We start from the raw sequence: 25,133 nt of genomic DNA on the forward strand, positions 1-25,133 counted from the left end.
TTTATGAAAACAATCGAAACATAAAAATGGTTTATTTGGACAGGTTTCGCAAAAAGTTACCACTTTCTTTGTCTTATTTTTGGCCATCAATCGCCCCATTTTTTTAGTATTTTCTTTATAGCACTGCTGACAGGTTCTTCGATTATTTTTACTAGTACCGTCTTTCCTTGTAAGTTTATGTCTCATTCTTTTTGGCCTTGTAACACCGTTTGAAGGTTCTTCAGATCTTGCCAACAAACCTTTCAGGACCTGTTTTCTAAATTCAACTATTTGTATTTTGTTTCCAGTTACTGTCTGATATAGTATGAGAGCATTGACAACCGCAGTATTTAGTAGCAAGTTTATTCCGACTTTTTTATACCACTTAACAGATTTTCGCAATGGGGAGCAGTATGCCGCCATCTGGTCGGACAAATCAACTGCTCCTTTCGCCCTATTATAATCGAGAATGATTTTCGGCTTCAAAACTGTTTTCCCTCTCTTTGTGATATTCAAAAAACGGTCAGAATGTTTCGTCGAAAGAACAAGCACGTCTCTTTTGTCTTTCCATTTCATCACTGTTATGCCATCGTCACTCTCTCTTGCTAAATGCTCACCCCTCTTTAGTTTCGCAGTAGTAACTTCTTTTGGTAAATTCTTTCTATTTTTTCTAATAGTGCCGACTAGATGGGTTGCATTTTTCAACAAATTTCTTGCTAAATCGATACTGGTGTACCAGTTATCGGTGTACAAAGTGTGCCCTTTGTACAATAACCCACTGCAAAGTGACATGACAACGTTTGTTGGTGTGGTGTTAACTTGATCATTTTCCTTACCCGCATAAATATTTATTTTGTAGGTATAGCCCGGTAGTGTGCATAACTTAAATTCTTTTATGCCATATTTGTGGCGTTTTTGTTTGTTATATTGACGAAAGATAATTCTGCCACGGAATGGCACCACGCTTTCGTCAATGCATAAGTCTTCTGCTGGAGTATAGTACTTTGCAAAGTTGGTGTTCATGGTATCTAGCAAGTGTCTAACGCGGTGTAATCTATCAGATCTGTGAAAATCGTCAAGCCGGGAAAAATGAAGCATTTGGAGTAGCAACTCAAAGCGATTACGCGACATAATTGTCGATGCAAAAGGGTGACCTGTTATTTCATCTTTCGACCAATAGTCAGCCAGTTTAGGAAGTCTCACCAACCCCATAAACATAATTAATGCGAAAAAGTCTTTCATCTCTTGCACATTAGTGGGTGACCAGTTACGGATTCGTGCAGCTTTTGAAACATTGCGCTGTGTTATTGTGTTAATAGCAAACTGATTAGTATCATCAACTATCTGCTCAAAAACGTCATCCGGAACCAAAAGCGAGTAAAATCAACAGGTGATTTATTACTCATTTCTAAGCAAAGATAGGTAGGCAACCCAGGATTTTCTGTGAAAGGTATAATTCGAGGCTGGTTACCTGTAGGGAGTGACCAAGTGCGTGAAAACGGCGTTGTCTGCCCCGAGGTAGCTGGAACTGGATTCTCTTCCGACTCACTATCTTCACTTTCTATCACCATAATACGACGACGTTTATTTCGAACTGGATGAATATCTTCTTCTTCATCGGAGCTCATATGGAAACTATTGTTCAACAAACTGATTTCAATTTCTTCTATTTTAGATAAATCATCCTGACTTATATCTAAATCCTCAAAAAAATCCATTGTAACGATACAGTTACAACAAATATGCAAAATGTAAAATAGTGGCGTGATAACAACACGTACAGTAGGTAACAACCTCAGTTGGTTAATGACACAATGCGCGAGCGCGCGGGAATCGCAACACGATGAGCGGCGGGAACGTACGAGGATGTCCGACACCTCGACCCCCGCGGCCCCCGCAAACGAACACGCGAATTATTTACTGCTGAAGCCGTGGGGGACAACTAATGAGTGGCAGTAGTAATCTGGCAAAATAGAGTTACTGATTACTTTTGTTTAATATAGATTATGTTACTTACCACATTTTCTTGCCTCTTAATTAATAAAAACCTATAATCAAAATTATGTGAAAAACGATTTTTAACCTGGCTTCTTTCAGTAAATAGGTGTGGCTCATATGTTGTCCCCCATGGCGTTTAACGTGTTAACTTTAATTTGATCAAGTTTTTAATAGGGAGGAAATGACTAAAAATTTTTTTTTTTACGTGTTTGGGCGGCTGCCACTGCTCAACCCACCCTCGGAGCCGCAGCTGACGTTTACAACGCGTCATAATGCGACTCTCTGGCATTTTACGAATGATCGACTGAGAGGAAAGAACTGACGAAAATTAGCGCCTGGCTTACCGACTATAATGTTGAATTACTTTAAGTACGTCATTTCCTCCCGAAAAAAAATAGTTATACTAATTGTTGACATGATCCTGTAAGTAATTAAAACAATCAGCTGGCAGTATTTTGGGGGAAAACACGTCAGCTGGTACATTTACTTTGCTCCTACGTTACACCTTAAGGTCATCAGCTGACAAACATTCCACCTACATACAGCCAGCTGACTAATTTATTTATTAAAAACAATACATAAACTATCATCTGATAAATTTTCGTTTGAGAGGAAATCACTAAACTTTTTTTTTTTTTTTACATCTTTGCGTGACCAGCTGACGTATAATCCACCACTGTATAACCAGCTGACGATTTTATTTCTTCGAAATATTGGTTTAACTTTAATTTGATCAAGTTTTTAATCGGGAGGAAATGACTAAAAATTTTTTTTTTACGTGTTTGGGCGGCTGCCACTGCTCAACCCACCCTCGGAGCCGCAGCTGACGTTTACAACGCGTCATAATGCGACTCTCTTAGGCATTTTACGAATTATCGACTGAGAGGAAATGACTGACGAAAATTAGCGCCTGGCTTACGGACTAATACGCTATACCACTGCGTGCGCTCAGCGGCCGGTTCGAGACCCGCTGTCGGCGTACACTTTTTGTGATTTCAAATTAACAAACACACAATGGAGTTCGACCAGAAAATTGATAATATCACTTACAGAAAACCACAACGATCGAGTTCACTTTGTGACATGTCTTCGAATGGATCACTATTCGATACGACTATGTTAAGTCTACCAAATACTTCAATCAATGGGACACAAAACAATAAAGACTTAGGGGAAGGGGGGGCATAACGGGGGCGTTAAGGGAAATAAACAATAAAAAAATAATCAAATATATTTATTAATCGTAACTAATCACAACCCTTTGGTTACATTTTAGAGAATCATTTGGCAAAGACTTTGGTGATAAAAGCAATGAACAATATGTTTAATTTTAAATTTACGAAATCCTTGTGAAAACCCCATCGTGCCCCAGGGTAGGGGCAGTATGGGGTACCAATTCGGGGCAGTACGGGGTACATGGTTATTTTGTCTCACAAAATGTGCAGATGTGGATTTCTTCTTCATTCTCGTCATCAACACCTGCACAGGCTGTATGTGCCCAAGATCCACAAAGTTGACAGGCCACCCAACCTTCCGAGGACTTCAAATAAGTATGATTAAGGTCCATGCAATAAATGCATAAAGCGTCCTTATCTATATTTTCAACGTCGGTGTGAACTTTCCGGGTCTTTTGTTTCTTTGAGCCTTTTTTCAACCCTTCTTTTGTATTTGAACATTTCTTCGTTCTTTTAACTTGTTCTCTTTCTTCAAGTTCGTTTTTGTAGGGTGTTGAAGTGAGAACAACAGTTTTTCCCCTGCGATAATTTTTTCTTGTTTGGCTTCTTTGTTCCACTGTTGGGATTGGGAGAATATCTTTAGGGGAAGCATTTTTAAAAGTCGTTGTTAAATCACGACAAACCTTTCGGATCGGAGATCGGATTAAACTATCATCTTGTCGTGATGGTCCCGGCTGAGGCTCTGAGATAGGAGTTATTTGTGAAAACTGTGCAATTGGAGATCTTTCGAGAGGTGGAGTCACAGCAGGCAAAAGTGATTGGACAGGGGGAATTCTAGGGGAAGGCGGTTGTTGCTGCGGATCTTCAGCAGTTGTAGAAACTGTTTCAGGCTCGTCGTTTGCCAATGGGACGTCTGTTGTTGATGCAGCTAAAAAATCGGAATCAGAAAAGTTGTTTTGATTGAATGGCCAAATGCCACATTTTTTGAAAGCATTGATTGCTGTAGACATTGTAGCAGCTTGAATATAAGCATCAGCAAATATTTCGCTGATTTGAAAAGTAGAAATTACACGCCCCGGGTGCGACCTTAACCAGTTAGTACAAGCATGATCATAATATACACTCAATGGTTTCATGAAGCCAACATCTAAGGGTTGCAGCCTATGAGTGCAGTGAGGGGGAAAGCAAAGCATTACAACACCATTCTTGCGTGCATGTTCAATTACCTCTATGTTTTGCGTATGTGTAACATGGCCATCTAAAAGTAGCAAAACTGGTGTAGCTAATGACGCTCCTGAAAAGTTGACGAACCGTTGAAACCATGACATAAAGGTCTCAGTTGTCATCCAGCCTCGAATATTGCATTCTGCTGTCGTTCCTGGAGGAGCTCGATCCAATAACTCCTGCTTCATTCTTTGCCGAGGGAATATTAACATGGGAGGCATATAGGTACCAGCCGCATTAAAACATACCTCAACCGTAATCGTTTGACCTCGTTCTGCTGATGAAAGCGATCCTACCTGTTTTCTGCCCTTTTCTGCAATAATTTTGCTCTTTGTTTTAGGCACACACGATATTCCAGTCTCATCGCAATTGTATATTCTGTCTGGTGTCAGATTATATTTGTCATATATCTCCCCAAGCAAAGAATAGAACTTATCCACAGCCACTTTGTTAAACCCCATAGCTCGTGCTGCCGATGTAGCTTCTGGTTTTCGGATGGATAAATCCGAGTGACGCTTCAAAAATCCTTTCATCCAATCGACCCCAGCTATTTCTTTATCGCGGTTAAAATTGTGTGCCTTGCCATTTTTTTCCGCCAGCTGATATGCTAGTTTTCGTAAAACGACGGTGGTCAAACCAAACAAACGTTTCTCCATTTCTTTGATAAACCTCACGAGCTCATCTTCCTCGTCTTTCGAAAAAACTGGCTTAAAATTACCTGGAGTTGAGTTAAGAGAGAGCTCACCCTTCCTTATTTTGGCCACGTGACGCTCCAACGTGGTCTGTGGAACACCGTATAGCTGGGCTGCTTTTCTGTAGCCTGCTGATTTACTTAAAACTGCATCGATTGCCTGTTTCATGCTTTCTACAGACCAACTGCCTCTCGAGCTTTTCTTTTTATAGGTTCTCACCATTTTTAACCCTAAAACAAGATAGGTTCTATGGTCAAATGAACAGAATATTTTTTGTAAGATGACAGGGGCATAATGGGGACAGGAAATACGGGGCATAATGGGGCACCCCAACGTGCCCCGTAATCATGTCCCCATTATGCCCCCATAGGCAATATTGTTTAAATTACCGTTTAAAAAATAAACTGTCAACATCTACAGATTTAGTTCAAAACATAACAATACACAAAGTCTATACAAAACACATAACAATAATGTACAGTAATCAACAAAACACTTACCTGGTTACGATTATTTTTGTAAACACATCAAATTACATAGAAACACGTCGAAAAATATTTTGTGTCGTAAGAAACAAACGCGTGCGGTCTGCTTGTGTGGCACTTGCGGACTGGACATTGATGCAAAATGGCCGCCTGTCAGTGCCAACAAAACGCGGCTAGTGTTAGCGGTTACTTGTATGTGTGGGTGGCCCCATCGTGCCTCACGTCCCCGTTATGCCCCCCCTTCCCCTATATGAAAAAATAAAACAATTACAGGAAGAACTATTAAGTGCAAACCAAGAGATAGAAAATTTGAATTTAGAAAATACTGGTTTAAAAATTGAATTAGGTAAATGTAAACAAATAATAGAGATTTATAAAAAAGTAGGAACATCGGAGAGTACACTGACACCAAAATCAGGAAAAAAATCTCGTCATTCGAAAACACCGAACACAAAATATAATACAAATCCACAAAAAACTGTTAAACATAAAAAAGCATTGGATAACACTGACTCTCTCACTAACTGTTCAACTCCACAATTGCACAAACCAAAGAGACCTAATAATAACATTATAGTAAACAATTGCTATCCAAATACACAGCCCAACCAGGAGGTGAAACCTAAACTGTGTATATTGAGTAGTAATAAAAATAACAACATACTATCCGCTGTTGGACATACTTTTGAAGACAAGTACGATCTATGCCACTACCTGAAGCCTCATGGAAATACACAGGAGCTGCTTACTGGGCTGAATACGAAGCTAAAGAACTACACTATGAAAGATTTCTGTGTGGTATTCCTTGGTGAAGAAGATTTTAAGAGAACTAGCAACTATTATGATATTATTTTCCACCTAAGAAATGCAGTACAGGCTGTACAACATACTAATATTATTATTTGCTTGCCAACCTACAAATATCCATTTGACACCAGCTTGTTCAACTGTCGAGTGGAAACATTTAACAGCCTTCTTTATCTAGATGTACTGACACATAAGCATGTATTTCTTTTGGACAGTAATCTGAATCTACAATATGACCACAGCATGTTTAAAACATATTCAGGCTCTATTAATAATCTTGGACTACGTACTATTTTTAAGGATTTATTGGACTTGATTACTGACATTAAACAAAAGATTGACGTGGAATATAACCAGATAGATAAACATCTGAACAACGAACCAAACTGCAACTTTTTTCTTGACTAATTATATACATATCTTACATCAAAATATTGCCGGATTACTATCAAAGTCTGACGCACTTACGGTCTGCCTACAAGAATTAATAGAAGAAGAGAATATATGCGTGGATATATTATTCATCACGGAACACTTCATGATGGAGAGCTATGAAAAATATCTCAACATACACAACTACTCCTTGGCTGCTTGCTTCTGTCGGAAAGAGAGCAAGAGAGGAGGGACATGTATTTTAGTTAAGAACGGATATAAATGGAAAGAGTTACCTAAAATAGCCAAACTATCTATAACTGGCGTCTTTGAATGTTGTGCCATCGAGCTCACTCACTACAAAATCGCTCTCGTTTGTGTATATAGAGTACCAAATCCTAATAATTTTCATGAGTGTATGGATAAATTAGAAATATTACTACGTATTTTGGTACAAAAATGTTATAAAAATGTAGTCTTAGGAGGAGACTTTAATATTGATGTTTTAAAAAGAAATAATCAATGTATTGAATTTGAAAATTTGTTGTTGAATTATAATTTAAATCTTGCACTGTATCAACCAACTCGCCTGAAGACATGCATTGACAATTTTGCGCATAACTTTAACAAATCGTGTAGCACATTGGTGTTAGAACTAGCGCTATCTGATCACACAGCACAGATACTTAAATGTCCAATTAATAAAATAAGTACTTTAAATCAATGGCGAACCCTAAAACGAGACTACAATAATAAATATATTCACAAATTTAAATCATATCTAAGTAGCTTGACTTTTTTAGAAGTTTTTGAGGCCAATGAATCAAATGTAGCATACAACACATTTATAGATTTATTTTCATTTTTATACAAACAATGTTTTCCTGAAACGCTTACTTCTGTAAATTTATATAAAAAACAGAAATGGATATCGCGTGGTATAAAGAAGTGCAGCATAAAGAAACGCCAATTATTATGGCAGGCCAGATTGAAACCAACTCAACAAAATAGGGATCGGTTTAAGAGTTATTCTAGGCTCTATAGAAAAATAATACAATTAACTCAACGCACACAAAACCATTACAAAATAACAACATCCAAAAATAAATCTAAGGCTACATGGCAAATAATACATCAAAATAAACTGAACATACCAAAGAATTATATTAATTTAATCAAAGAAAATGACATAGCTATTGTAGATCCAAAACATATTGCAAAGAACAATGGCAAGTCTCCATACAAAGTTTTTCCTGACATCATTTTGGAGCGTCTATGAATGAAAAAATGTTAAAACTATAGAGTTTCTTTAACTTAAACAGAATCATTAAGATTTTTGGTTTGAGAGGGCCACAAGAAAAAAATATGATCAATTTTATATTTTGAGGTTATATCATGAAAAAACTTATGTAAATTGCTGTTCTACATTATTTATGTCTAAAAAACAGATTTAGATTACGTGAGAGCAAAGACAATGCAAGCTGCGTGTAAGCCTATTACGTCTTTCCATCTTCACACAACAATATCAATTTCAAAATAGTGAGCCACAATCAAAGTCCGGTTAGCAAAAAGTTATTGGTCGTTTACAGCGTAGAACGTCGATAGTCCATGAGAAAGCACAAGTAGTCGTGAGGGGCAGAGAATTGAGTCCGGGGGCAATGCAAGTCAAAACTGAAGATAAACCAAGAAAGCAATCGTAACACCAGTAGCAAGCAAAGCTAACTAACAAGTTCACAACAAAGTAAACAACTAGTGATGCTGATAATCAATCATCAATTAATCGATTATTGAAATAATTGAAGTCATAATCGATTATAGATATATATAATATACGATATTATTAAGATTAAAAACCAAAAAAACTACTGTTATATTGCGACTTACTATTAAAAATATTTTTGATTAAGGAAGTTTTTGTGGATGCTGTAATGATAACGTCAGTGATTACTGTAATGCTATTTGAGGTTTTATTTTATATATTTAAGTACATATTATTATTGCAAACAAATCAAATATGCTAATAAAATTGCTTAAAATAATAAGCTATTATAAATGGATTATTCTTTTCATATTATATATTTGTCATAATCGATCAATCGATTGTGAAAATAATTGATTATCAACATCACTCTAAACAACGGAAGGAAAAAAAAATTTTTTTTAGTGCTGCCATTACACTTTCATCTAATAGGCAATACCTGACTATTAATCACAACATTAATAATAAAATACGTAACTAAAACACCTATCAATTATATTTGTTATTTTTTTTAGCAAAACCTATGTGATTTGTTTTTAACGTTCACTTAATAATCGTTTTTTGATATTTAAAAACAAAATAATAATTTTGAAACATTTTGTAAGTGGTAATACTGACTAAAAGATTATGTCCACTGGATGTGGACGTAGGTATTCAAGTAAAAGTTTATTTTGTAAATAATTTAAGCTAGGCTTTAGTTAATTTCATCATAAAAAAGGGCTAAATTAATTACTAACTTTTGCACGTGTCCCATTTGTAGACGCTTCATATAACACTTAGGTAAAAACTTGCCATTGTTCTTTATTGAATAACTACTTTATTGACAAGATCGAACCTATAAATAATGCCGGAACCAATGTCTCGCGACACATTTTAAATAGAAAAGACTCCATGTTTATGGCCCCGTGTTTGCCGCAGGACGTACTGAAAATAATTTCTAACCTGAATAATACACACAGCACAGGATACGACGGAATACAAACAAAAATAATTAAAGCAGTAGCTCAAGAAATTTGTTCACCGTTGGCCCATATAATTAATTTAAGCATTTCTGAAGGCACGTTTCCTGACGCATTAAAAAAGTCAATAGTCAAACCGTTACATAAGAAAGAGGATAAAGACTTAAAAGAAAATTACAGACCAATCTCTCTAATACCAATATTTTCCAAAGTATTTGAATCGCATATGTATAAAGAACTTAGTAGATATATAGAAAAACATAACATATTGTGTAATGAACAAAAAGGGTTTAGAAAGAATAAAACTATTAATATGGCAATTTACGACTTTTTATACGTAGTTATTACAAATATAGATATAAATAACCCAGTCTGTGCTGTATTTTGCGATATGTCACAGGCGTTTGACTACGTACAACATGACATTCTGGTACATAAGCTTGAAACTTATGGAATTCGAGGCAATGTCCTAAAACTCTTCCAATCTTATTTATGTGACAGAAAACAAGTAACAGAAATCACTAGGATAAACGGTAACACTAAACGAGAAGAAGTGTTTTTCTCTGAAGAACGTTCTGATATCTATGGTGTACCTCAAGGGAGTATTCTGGGACCTTCTCTCTTTACACTCTATATTAATGATTTGCCGAGAGCCGTCAATAACCCGATGACACTGTTCGCAGACGACAGTACAATTACCATACCTTGTCGGCATCGCGATGAGTACGAAAAAGATGTAAACAATGCGTTAAATAAAACAATCAAATGGATGGATAATAATAATTTAAAAATAAATATTAAAAAAACAGTAATTATACATTTTAGCCAACGTGCATTGACATTTTCTAAATTTGACATTAAATATAATAATATTACTATTGACGCTATCAATAATACAAAATTTTTAGGTTTAAATATTGACCGTAACTTAAATTGGAAGATACATATTGACGCTATTTGTAAAAGAATTTGTAGTAGTGCATTTGCTCTATACAAGCTGTCCTCGACACTGAATGTGGATGCTTTACTAACAGCATACTACGGGCTAACTGAGTCCATTTTAAGATACGGGGTGATTTTTTGGGGCAATTCTACGGACAAGGAAATCGCCTTTAAAGCCCAAAAACGGTGTGTTAGATCTATGTTTAGATTAAAAAACACAGATTCATGTAGACCATATGTGTCAAAATAAGTAGACACACAAAAAATCACTCCTCATTTATTTATTGAAAATTAATTTATTTAATCGTTTTTATTCATTATAATCATTTAATAATAGTATATATTTAGCCCTTAAGTACTACAAATAGTAAATACCTAGTACATGTAGTATTAGTGTACTGTTATATACCACCTGCCAGCTGAACACAATTTTTGCAAGTCACTTCACTTTTTACACTGCATTATGTCTCAATTAAGTGACATACAGATGACACAGGCAAAGTTGGAGGAATCCTTCAGCAAGAGGATGGCTGAACTCGAGGCGCAGCTCCAAACTGGTGCTGCCAAGGACACGGTGGCTAAGGTTGCAGAGGAGTTCCGCACTTTCCGGGAACTCATGTTTGGGGTCCTTGGGTTGCTGCGGCAACAAATAAGTGAGTGTGCCCGGATGGTGGACTCTATTGAGACCAGGCACCAAAGAAAGGATCTTCTCTTCCTGGGGATCCCGGAGTCAGCAAAGGTTGACCAACAGTTTATGGCTTCGGAGATCCTTAATAGCAAGATGGGGTTGCCTGATGTCTCAACTGCCGCTGTAAGGTCCCTCCTATAGAACATGTAATCCTAGTATACAGGGTGTAAACGACAGCCTACCGAAAACGAAAAAAAATGACTTTAGACACGATTCTGGTGCTTATGGCGTTGAAAATTTTCATCGGTTTTTTCTTGATTTTTCCGATTTTTTATGCGTTTTTTTTTATTTTTTCTGGTATTATTTCGTTAATACTACACAATGCAACATGAATATGAAAAAAAAACCGTCATATTACTGTTTTTCACAAAAAACAGCAATGGATTAAAACAACGTATAAATTCGCTATCAGCTGTTCGGCCAACGACACCGCGCCGGCGGCGGCCGGCCGCGACGGTCGACGTCACGCCGCTTACCTACGCGCGCCACACAGACACGATTACGCACACAGCTGTCAGCCTCACACTCACTAGTATGCAGCGTTACTTAGTATTTGTTCTATGTTAAAAATGAAAATTACATAATTATCCCGCTCTCCGATAAAAGGTAAATTCATAAGATTTAAAATGTGTGATATCTTATTATTACACGTACAAATACATACAGAACGACAAAAAATCCTATTGATATTCTTTAGCGCTATAAAAATCTCTAATAAACAATTTAACATGTATTGTCGCTTTATTCCATTTGTTCTTGCAAAATTCTATTCGATATTTACACGCTCATTCATACTTCATACAAGCGCGGTGCGACTCGAAAAGTAGATGGCCGTAGTGACGCGTGACGCCGCGACCGCGCGTGGATGTTACATAGATGGGATGCGACAAAATGGATGCTAAGTAATTCTCCGGGGATTATGAATTATGATAAGTTAGTTTCTCTGATAAGAATATTAATGGATATTGATTGTTATCATTGTTATGTACCTACATTTTTTATGGTTTAATTAAATAAACGTTTCGTGTTTATTTTATTTACTTTAAGCTGATTTTATGTTATAAATATCAAAGTATTTTAAACTTACATCAATAATGTTTGTAATGTTATTTGGTATTTGAATAAAACTACAATGCAACCAGTAACAACTGTGACAAGTAAAAATAGTAATGCCACATCAATATTTTATTGAATCTAATCTCTCGCTGGGATCCTAACTCGTCGCTCGTCACCAAATCGGCGGCGCGCGCGCGGACGGCGCGGAGGGAGCGGGTGGCGCGGGCGAGGGGCGGCGCGAGTGAGCGGAGAGGCGCCCGCGTCGGCGGCTCTCTTTGATCGATAGTTCGAGGAATTCGCTCGCGGAAGACGGAAGCTCTTCACCGGTGTCGTTCGTTATGTCCTATTCGTCGTGTCGTGTGTGAACTGCTGTTTATTATTACTTGTTATTGTTCCGGTTTTGAGTTGTTAGTGTTTTTATTGTTATTATTTTTGTTGTTATTGTTTTCAAAGTGCAGTTGTGTTCGTAAATATGAAGAAATGTTGATGTGTTATGTATGGTGAAGCACGTGGAAGTGCACGGCGTGCTCTGCACCTGTACGTCCGGATCCAAAGGTACTCAAACTCTCGCCATACACCAGGTATTTGCGTGTTGATAGACATTGATAACAATTTGTTTTAGCACTTCCTTATTATTGGTTACGTTTTGCTATTATTGTTTGATTTCACGTAAGCCAAGTAGGTACCTACCTACTTACAATTTTACTATGAGCTATTGTAACATACGGGCCTGCTTACGATACCATAAACGATACATAAGATTGTTATCTAATGATAGCGTTGCATACTAGTGAGCGCATAGACGTGGTGGTACGCGTATGTACCTACGACGCGTTGCGACATGTCGTCGCTCAGCGCGCCGCCGCCGCCAGAAGTCTCGTAGGCATGCGCGGAGATACATCGCGTTGTTCACTATACATTGAACGCTCAAAAATGACTAACTCGGGAACCAATCATTTCCGAGAAATATCGTTGGAGTAAATTTCGCGCATACAGTGTCACAAACTTACCAGTAAAGTTTTCGGTTAGCTGTCATTTACACCCTGTATAAACCTAATATTGATCATTAATAAATCAGTATATTATCAGCAGTCATCGTGTTTTATTCAATATACTCATCCTACCGTACATGGCGACCCTGCCGAAAGTGTCGGCTTACCGAGAATCACGCGTCGGGTTGTGCCGCTAGCGTTCTTCGAAGTCAAACCAAATATGGGTAAAATATTCTAAACAAAGGTATTGGACTTAGTACGTGAGTTAAGATGCATTTCAATAAGCTTATTACTGGTGCTTACCACACGTGTCAGTGTATACTCGTAAAAATCAAGACTTGCCAAAATGGGAAAGACCCAATCGCGAGAAGAAGTGATAATAGCCCAAAATGCGGCTGGATCTAACGTGGCCTCGGTGGACGAAATTCGTATGCATCTAAGTACGACGAACATAATATTATCCATAATTGCGTTGGTGATTGGCATTGGACTATTATTCTTGATATATCGTATATACAAAAAATGCAATAGACGTTGGATGCAGCAAGAGATAAACAAAAATAATTTACGCATGTCGATTTTTAGGCGCGAGCGCTCGGGCGAACTGAAAAATGACCGTGTTGTATAAACTATAACTATAACGAGAATAAGTGCAGTCAATATAATGTACGTAGTGGATATAATTAAAAATAAGTGCGATTCTAGTGAAATAAAATGAAATGTGCGTGTGTGCGACGAATAAAATAAATACGATAATTTGATCTAATTCAAAAAAATATTATGGTGCGTTAAATGGTGCGGTTCAAGGTTCAAGGTTCGTTGACGAAAACTGGTAAATGGACTTTATAGAGACTTTAAGTTAACCTAGCATTTTTTTTTTCTTCGCAATGTGTTACCGTTATTAAAGTACGCCGATGTCAAATAACAGTAAGTTTTTATATAAATTATTTAATTAATGATTTTTTTGTTAAGTTATGTGCGATACTTTGAAAGATTTGTATCAAAACTTAAAGGCTATAAGGGAATATTTAATAAAGATTGGTCCAAGCAGACGCAAAGGAAAGATAATTGTCCAGAAGTTAAACGAAGCAAACCTTCTGAATCTATACTAATATTATAAAGCTGAAGAGTTTGTTTGTTTGTTCGAACGCGCTAATCTCAGGAACTACTGGTCTGATTTGAAAAATTCTTTCAGTGTTAGATAGTCCATTTATCGAGGAAGGCTATAGGCTATATATCATCACGCTACGACCAATAGGAGCAGAGTAGCAATAAAAAATGTTACAAAAACGGGTAAAATTTTGACCCATTCTCTCTTATGTGGCGCAAGCGAAGTTGCGCGGGTCAGCTAGTGATAAATATACGTCAATAATTAATGAACTCTCTATAGATATAACAAAAGGGAAATTAAGTTCTTCTGACGCTGAGCTTGTGACTAAACTATCTTCAGATTTTCAATCTTTATATGAACAAATAGACAATTTATGCTCAGTAGAAAATATTTGTAGTACGAACATGGAGACTTTTAATTTGAAAACTGCGTTGTCTTTACTGTCTCCGATGTCTGATAGCGAATCCGACATTAAACAGTTAATTGATAATATAGAATACTATTCTTCTGTACTTAAAAATGATGATTGTAAAACTAGTCTCATCAAATTTGTTCTCAAAAGCAGATTATCTCAGAGTGCGAAATTAAAATTGAATGCTAGTTATGCCAACGTTAAAGATTTAATTGCAGATATGCGATTACAGTTGCTACCTCAAAAGTCAGCCCCCGCTATACAAGACAAATTACTTCGTATTAGGCAAAACGATATGGATATAGAAGACTATGGTAAAAAAATATCCGAGTTATTCGTAGAGCTTACGATCTCGCAATCAAATGGTAATCCTGAATGTTACAATTATTTAAAACCTGTTAATGAAAATTTCGCGATTAAAAAATTTGCAGATGGGTTACGAAACCGTAGGCTCAGCACGGTGATTGCCGCCAGGAATTATAAATCCTTGAAAGACGCAATACAGGCTGCCAAGGACGAGGACAATGTATCGCCTTCTACGTCAGCTGATGTTATGGGTATGTACCGAAATAATTACAAAAACAATTTTTCTGTTCATAGAGGAGGCCGAAATTATAGTCGCGGAATACGAACTCGTACAAATACCAGGATTTTTTCTGGTCAGTGGGGCCGTACTCCAAATTTTCAAGGACAAGCGTACAGGAGCCACGCTTCGTCTTCGCGGAACGTGTCTTATCGCAGGCCTGCTCAATCCAGAGGTAGGTACAATAATTATTATAATAGACGCGGAAATCAATGGATACGCAACGAACGTTTGCAGATCGCGGATACTGAAAATGTTCACGAAAATCTATCTACAAATAACGACTTAGAAAACAAGTTTTTTCGTGAGAAATAATCATATTTTAGCTTCTAATAGTAACTGTTGGATAAATTTATTCGTAAATAACGTGTCGTATTATTGGTTATTCGATACGGGTGCTACAATTTCAGCTCTTAAATATCAACATGCGCTCGAACAAAATCTTCCTATCCATACAGAGAAGATTATCATAAATGGAATAGGTGGCAAAGTACAAGCGATCGGTTACACATATTTGCGACTACATAGTTATAACAATCATTATTTTAATCATAAGTTTTATATTTTTGATACGTTACCCTGTAAGTCACACGGCATTTTAGGACAAGATTTTTTGAATAAATACAATGCGGTTATTGATTTTAAAAATGGTAGTATTACATAAAAGTACAAATACACAGCTTACATTGCCTTTTGTACGTAAGGACAAAGAGATATACGAAATATCTTCTAGATGCGAACAAATACACTATATTCGTACAGATTTTACTGAACAGTGCGTTATTTGTTCGAAACAGTTGGGTGAAGGTATTTTCTTAGCAAATTCCATAGCTACTCCCTGTAATGGTTATGTACCAGTTAGAATATTGAATACTACGGAAAAAACATTCACTTTGACAAATATTACCCCAACTATACATAAATTAAGCGACTATACGATGTGTTCGTTTGACGCGATTGATAAAAACGCTGAGAGGGTTAAGCGATTATTTTCACAATTAAATTTAAATCATTTAAATAACGAAGAGCAAACGTCTATTGCCAATTTATGTGCTAAATACGCGGATGTATTTTATATACCGGGTGATAGATTATCGACAACCGATATTTATAAGCATTCTATTAAGTTAAAATCGAACGTTAGCCCCGTTTTTACAAAGCCATATCGGTTACCATATTCACAACAGAATGAAATAAAGACACAAATAAATAAATTATTAGAAGTCAATATTATAGAAAAGTGTAATAGTAGTTGGTCGAGTCCGGTATTATTAGTACCAAAAAAAATGGATAGTAGTGGACAAAAGAAATTAAGATTTTGTAATAGATTACCGTAAACTGAATAATTTGATTGAAGACGATAAGTATCCCTTGCCAAATATGACCGAAATTTTAGATACTCTATCAGGTAGTATATATTATACACATTTAGATTTATATAACGGATTTTATAATGTAGAACTTCAGAAAGATAGTAGAGAATATACTGCATTTTGCTCAGGACAGTACCAAATGGTCCGCATGCCTATGGGCTTAAAAACCAGTCCAGGGTCGTTCTCACGTATGATGAACATGGCTATGGCGGGTCTAACATTTGAAAAATGCTTTGTTTACTTGGACGATTTAATAATTTTCGGAAATTCACTAGTAAATCATAACAAAAATCTACAAGACGTTTTTGAGCGATTACGCAAGGTTAATTTGAAATTGAACCCAGAAAAATGTGATTTTTTGAAGAAACAAATTCTGTATTTAGGGCATGTGGTTTCTGGTAATGGAATTTTACCAGACCCTGCGAAAATTGATGTTGTAAAAAATTATCCACGTCCAAAAAATCTTGACGAGTTAAAACGATTTATCGCATTTGTAAATTATTACAGGAAATTTGTTCCTAATTTTGCAAAAAGAGCAACACCGTTAAACAACTTATGTAAAAAGTATGTTCCTTATATATGGGACAGCATGTGTCAGAAAGCATTTGAAGACTTAAAAGAATGCATTATTTCACCGCCTGTCTTACAGTACCCGGACTTTTCTGAGCAAAATCAGTTTATTTTACAAACAGACGCATCAAATTTTGCAATAGGTGCAGTACTATGTAATAAAAACCTTAAACCAATTGCCTTTGCTAGTAGAAGTCTGAATAAGGCAGAGAAAAATTATCCCACAATAGAAAAAGAATTGTTGGCTATTGTTTGGGCAATAAAGCATTTCCGACCTTACTTATATGGTCGACCATTTCAAATTCAGACAGATCACAGACCATTGGTTTATTTATTCACCATGAAAGATCCTTCTAGTCGATTAATGAAGTTTAGACTCTTACTAGAAGAGTATAATTTTACTGTTGTTTACGTCAAAGGTACAGACAATGCAGCTGCAGATGCCTTGTCTCGTATCAGTATTACCGATTTAAAGGATATGCACGATAACTTGGTAAGTGTCATGACAAGGGCGCAGAAACAAAAGCTCGCGTCATCTAACACGAATACTTCGGCGGATATCGGATCCTCTAACGATTGGTCTGATCCACCAAAAGTTGTGGGAACGCATATCACACCAAAGGATTCGACTGAATTAGTTTTTATAGATATGAATAAGTTACGTAACATGCGAAAAATATTGAACATTACCTATGAAAGCGCGCTATTTTGTTATATACCAGAGAAAAATATAATGTATATAAAACATAAAGATTCTCCATCGCAAATTACGCCAGCCGAATTTGTGAGAGAACTTGATATGTCATGTAAACAAATAGGTATTAATGAATTATATTTCATTGTGACACAAAATAATAATGTATTTATTAAACGATTGTTACAAGAGTTGAAACAATATACTAGTACATCTGTACCGCGTTTATATATATTAAATAACGTGATAAGGGTAAATAATAAAGATGACCAAAAAGTGATTCTAAACGACTTCCATCTCCTGCCCACAAGTGGCCACGCGGGCATGAGACGGATGTTGAATAATATAAAAAAATATTATTATTGGTCAAGTTTAGAAAGAGATGTCATTGAATTTGTAAAGCGATGTGATGCCTGCCAAAGGCATAAGTATTCTTTACCCGTAAAAGAGCCCATGGTCGTTACATCAACGGCGAATAGTGCGTTCGAGAAAATTTATTTAGATATCGTGGGACCATTAGATAGAGATACAAATAATTATTCATATATATTAACGCTTCAATGCGAACTTTCAAAATATGTGGAAGCTTATCCATTGATTTCTAAGGGCACAGTAGAAGTAGCTGAATGTTTCGTTAACAACTGTATTTTGCGCTACGGAATCCCTGATACTATCGCCACAGACAGAGGCACTGAATTTATGTCATCCACGATGAGTGAGGTATGTAAACTTTTGCACATTAATAAAATCAATTCGACGGCGTATCACCATCAATCTATCGGAGCTTTAGAAAATTCACACAAACATCTAGTCTCATTTCTTCGTATTCAATGTGATAATCACCCAGAAATGTGGAGTAAATGGCTTCCATATTGGTGCTTTTCCTACAATACAACAGTACATAGTGAAACAAAATTTACCCCATTTGAGTTGGTTTTTGGTAAAAAATGTAGTCTACCAAGTAATTTAACTAAACATGTCGAACCGTTGTACAATTTTGAAAACTATCCACTACAATTAAAATTCCGTTTGCAATTAGCACAAAAAGAAGCCAGAGACAATTTGCTTAAGAGTAAAACACATAGGAAAGAAAAATATGACAAATATAACAGACCGATAACATATAAACCTAAGGATTTAATTTTAGTCAAAAAGGAAGTAGGTAGTAAGTTAGACAGTCTCTACTCTGGACCGTATGAGGTCATTAGAGACTTATCGCCTAATGTGGAAATTATTAAAAACAATAAAATTGACGTAGTCCATAAGAATCGCACCGTACACCGCCATAAGAGTCTGTCACCGGATTGGGGCCCCTGGAGGGAAGCATCACCGACCCATTCTGGTGCGCTTCACAAGTGCGGACACCCGGAACGCTGTTTGGCGTTCCAAGGCAAAGCTGCGTGGAACGTCTGTCGCCGTAAAGGAGTTCTTGACGCGGACCCGCCAAATTGTTTTCGCCAAGGCACGACAGCACTTCGGTATGAGGGGATGCTGGACACAGGACGGCGTCATTGTGGTGAAAGTTGCCGATGGAAGCCGCCACAAGATTATAACATCCGACGAGCTGAACGCGTTGGCGGCCAAGCATCCAAAGGTGACCGGTACATCTCATTCTTCCCAGACCGGAGCAGCCAGTGGAAGTACGGGATCATCGACGGCGATATCTAAGACACGCAAGTAAGACACGCAATGTTTACGTGTTAATTGATTCAATTGTTAGACTGTGCCGTGCTCCAGTTTAGTTTTGCATCCTACGTAACTTGTAGTTTTCGCCGATAATAATAATATGTTTACCCACTTTATATATATATTTTTTTTTATCTACACGCATTGTTACTTTATAACTTTTTATTTCTTCACCTTATACTGTTTTGTTTGACACATGACGTTAATGACTGCGTCGAAGGGTTGTTAGTTGTCAAACTGACAGTCCTTTGATTAGTTAAGTTGCGTTCGGAAATGTGTTTTATTGTTTAATATTTTTGCTGTTTTTTTTTTCCATTCTCTTTTGTGTTAGCTGGCGGGTGGTGCAGAGATGCAATTTGCACCGTAGTATTTTGTTTTTTTTATCACTTTTATCTTTATAATTACTATTTAAGGATAATTATTTATTATATATATATATATATATATATATATATATATATATATATACTATCATTTATTTAATATTTATACACTATGTCTGATGATGATGCTTCATATGTTTCTGCGAACGACTCTACTACATCCTCGGAAGATAGCTTTTGCTCTACGACAGGCACGCTAGGCGACTTCGTCCGACAGACCTTTGAGCGTTCTGGGATAAATTTGTTTAACGTATGTCACATAAATGCGCAAAGCGTGCCTAGCCATTACAATGACCTGCGGGAGGCATTCTGTGATGCTGACGTTCATGCCGTCCTGATTTCGGAGACCTGGCTCAAACCTCACCTTCCTTCAACTTCTTACCCCCTCCCTGGATTCTCTCTCATCCGTAATGATCGCATAGACAGGAGAGGGGGTGGCGTCGCTATCTACCTCAGAAGTGACCTCCCTTATCAAATCGTAGCTTCCTCCTGTCCTAATTACTCCGCTTCCGCCGGATTTCTTTTCTTGGAGGTTTGGGTCAAAGGGGCTAAAATCCTTCTTGGCGTAGTATACTGTCCCCCATCTGTCGACTACTTCTCCAGTATTGAACTAGTGCTGGAATCTTTAGGGTCCGCTTACTCGCATCACATCATCATGGGCGATCTCAACACCGATCTCCTCTCTCCCGGTTCACTCCGTTCCCGTAAACTCCTAGACATCATTAAGTCCGCCAGTCTACATGTTCTACCACTGAATGCCACTCATCACAACACCGAAGGCGATGATACATGGTTGGACCTAATGATTACGTCTGCTCCCACCCTTGCCTCATTTTTTGGTCAATACCCTGCCCCTGGTTTCTCTCATCACGACCTAATTCATTTGTCCTATACCCTCAAACCTCCCAAATCCCGTCCCAAGGTTCTGTACAGACGCTGCTTTGGGCGTATGGACGTAACTAAACTGTGTAGGGACGCTGCGAAAATCGATTGGGAGCAGCTAACGACAGCCCACACAATCGATGACAAGTTGGGCATTTTTTACAAAGCTGTTATTGGGCTGTTTGACGTCCATGCGCCCGTCAGAAAAGTGAAACTCAAGCGACCGCCTGCTCCCTGGATGACTGAAGGAGTTCGTATGGCCATGAGGCGTAGGGATAGGGCATTCGCAAAGTTCCGCAGAGACCGCTGTGACGACAATTGGGTTCGGTTCAAAGTTGCAAGGAACAGATGCAATCAGATGGTACGCAATGCTAAACGCCGACACATTCTCAGTAATCTATCTTCTTCTTCCCCTGCTGATATCTGGAAGTTCCTTGGGACTCTAGGTATCGGCAAACACCGTAGTAACGATCCACAGTGCACGGTTGGTTTGGATGTCATCAATACCCACTTCACTTCCTCTGTACCTTTGGATCACCAAACCAAATGCAACACCGTTCGTGCCCTGATGAATTTACCTCGACTCAATTTTGAATCCTTTTATTTTGCTCCAGTTACACCGGAAGATATTAAGAAGATTATCCTGTCAATTAAGTCCAATGCAGTGGGCGCCGATGGCGTTAGTCGTCATATGGTCGTCTCTGTCTTGGATCATCTGCTCCCCGCCATTTCCCATATCATAAATTTCTCCCTTACCTCTGGTACTTTTCCTTCTCTGTGGCGCAAAGCCTACATTATACCGTTACCAAAAATTCCTAATCCCTCAAGTCCAGCTCACTTCCGCCCCATATCGATTCTCCCTTTCCTCTCCAAAGTGCTTGAGGCCTGTGTACACAAGCAACTAACACAGTTTGTGCTTAATAACAACCTCCTTGGCCCACTTCAATCTGGGTTCAGACCAGGTCATAGCACTACTTCCGCCCTCCTAAAAGTGACTGGCGATATTAGGGCAGGCATGGAGGATACTAAAGTCACCGTGGTGGCTTTGGTTGATTTCTCGAACGCCTTTAATACCGTCAGTCATGATATCCTTCTCGCCATCCTTTCCCATCTTAACATATCTTCCGGTGCGCTGGATTGGTTTTCCTCGTATCTTCAAGGACGCCAACAGTCGGTTCACATCGGTGAATCTTCATCGAGCTGGCGTGAACTCGACACTGGCGTCCCACAAGGCGGCCTCCTCTCTCCACTATTGTTTTCAATTTTCATTAATCTTGTGACTAAAAACCTTCAGGGAGCGTATCATCTGTATGCGGACGACTTGCAACTCTACTCGCAAGGAACAGTGGATTCTATAGCCTCAGTTGTCGCCGAGTTAAATAACGACCTCGAGCATGTCAAGTGTTGGTCGATGAAATTCGGCTTGGCTGTTAATCCTACCAAATGCCAGGCTATAGTTGTAGGAAGTAATCGTAGCATTAGTAGGTTAGATCATATGCAGGTACCACCAGTTATATTTAATGGCTCTACCATAGAACTGACCCCTACCGTAAAAGATCTTGGCCTGTACTTGGACTCAACTTTAAGCTGGAGAGCCCAAGTTTCTAATGTTTGTAAAAGGGTCACTGGCATACTGAGGGCTCTTTATCGTCTTAAGAACTTTTTACCTTCTAGGACTAAAGCTATGCTTGTGCAGACCTTAATCTTCCCTCTGATCGACTATGGTGATGTGTGTTACTTTGACCTGAATGCAGATCTCCTCAACAAACTAGACCGTCTTCTTAACAACTGCATTCGATTCATCTTCAACCTCCGCAAGTATGATCATATATCTACTTATCGCTCCCAACTTAGGTGGCTACCTATTCGTGAGCGTCGACACTTACGTGCACTCACGACTCTCTTCTCTTTTCTCTCTTCTTCTACTCCCCCAGCCTACCTAACTCCCTACTTTCAATATCTGTGCGACAATCACAACCGTAACCTCCGTTCCTCAAACAATCTTCTTCTTCTATGTCCATCTCACACTTCTGGGTTTGTCAACTCTTCCTTTCCTGTCCAATCGGTTTTATTATGGAATGCGCTCCCTCTTGAAATCAGGATGTCCACTAACCATCATACGTTTAAGAGCAAAGTGCGGAATCTCTTGTTAAAACAAGTAGCAGAATCGTCACACTCGTCTTAGTTTTTATTTATATATATTTATTATTCATAATATATATTGTATAATTCAGTATATAGTGTATTTTATTATTTATTTATGTATATGGGTATATGTATTTAATATTTCTTATTTGTTAATCATTATGTATGTATAAACCTATTTATATTTAAGTACACGTACATACATGACCTTATTTTTATTTATTGGTAAACCTGGTTCTTAACGTCCTTTATTTTTATTTTTTTAAACACCTACTTCTTTCAATCTCTGCATCACCCTAAGGTAGACTGGTAGATAATGCCTTTGGCATTAAGTCCGCCTATATACACATGTATGTGAAGTTTAAAATAAAATAAAAATAAATATTTTATACGTTACAAGATCCTAACACTACCGTCACTCTACATATTGGAAACTGCTTTATTTGTCCAAAATAATCCGAATTTATTTCCGCGTATGGCAGATGTTTGCCCTCGAAATCGACGCGATAAAAATAAACTTTGTCTGCATCCTTGTAGAACGGCACTCATGCGCAAAAGTGTTATTTGCATGGCTCCAATTATTTATAATAAACTTCCCAGCAGTTGGAGAGATCTAAACATTGATGCATTTAAGCAAAAAGTAAAATCATTCCTTGTTGAAAAGGCTTATTACAATTTGAATGACTTCTTAAATGACAAATTTCATTAAATATTATTATTATATACATTCATTAATTTGATATTAATATGATTAAAAATACCTTGACATTGATTACATTTAATTATGATAGTTGTTGAAAGCATGTTAACTTTAGAAATTGATCGCTAATGGGAATTTATCAATATTTTTGTTCCTTATCCTTATAGTTAAATTCATATTTGCACGCCATACATATGGCAAACATGTCACGAGCTTTCTACTCTATTTTATATCTTGCATGCGATTGTTTATTGTATGTACACACATGTTTGAGCGAATAAATAAATTATTATTATTATTATTATTACCGAAATTATAAATGGCTATTACACTATCAGGACCACGCAACAAAATTCAGTTTTTACGACCATTAACTTCAAAAAGAGCGGCTGAAGTAGCCATTGAACTATTAAAAATCTTTCTCGAAGTAGAGTGTCCTCATATGTATACTACAAAGTGCCAACGGGCGAGAATTCACTGCTACGGTCATTCAAGAATTAACTGCCACGTGGCCAACGTGCAAAATTATTAATGGCAGGCCTCGACATCCAGCTAGCTAAGGATTGGTTAAGCGCGCAAACGCAGACGTTGAAGCCATGTTACGGGCTTGGCTAATTGACAATAAAACAACGAACTGGGTAATCGGCATTATTTCTTCGTTCCATCGCACTATTAAACGATCACCTTACAAAGCCTAACCTTACTGTTTTAGGTTCTGTTCCAAATAGAACAGAAACTATCACTACACAATCAGTGATCGCATACATTCAAGATGATACTTCAACAATAGAAAAACTTCAAAAGAAGAAGGCAATATTAAAAACGAAAGAGCGCAAGCCTCTCAAAATTTAAAAAGATCTGCTGAAAAGATGAAAGAAACTTGTTCGAAGAAATTAATAGATATTTTAGTTGGATCTACCGTTTTAATTAATGTGCCAAAAGTGGACTGAGGCCCACTCGATTGTAAAAATATTACAGGAATCGTATTAGATACCAAAAAACAATTTATTTCAAACTAGCTGACCCGCGCAACTTCGCTTGCGTCACATAAGTATGTATCTAAATTTTCCCCGTTTTTGTAACATTTTTCGTTGCTACTCCGCTCCTATTAGTCGTAGCGTGATGAAATATTGCCTATAGCCTTCCTCGATAACTGGACTTTCTAACACTGAAAGAAATTTTCAAATCGGACCAGTAGTTCCTGAGATTAGCGCGTTCAAACAAACAAACAAACTCTTCAGCTTTATAATATTAGTATAGATAAGTATATAAGTATATACGTATAAAATAATAAATAATAAATTTATTATTTTATACTTATATAAGTATATAAGTATATAAGTATATAAGTATAGATTATTATTATTATATTATTATTTAATTATTGATTATTGATTATTGATTATTGATTATTGATTATTGATTATTGATTATTGGTTATTGGTTATTGATTATTGATTATTGAT

This window comes from Anticarsia gemmatalis, chromosome W (assembly GCF_050436995.1).
Source record: "Anticarsia gemmatalis isolate Benzon Research Colony breed Stoneville strain chromosome W, ilAntGemm2 primary, whole genome shotgun sequence".
NCBI lineage: Eukaryota > Metazoa > Arthropoda > Insecta > Lepidoptera > Erebidae > Anticarsia > Anticarsia gemmatalis.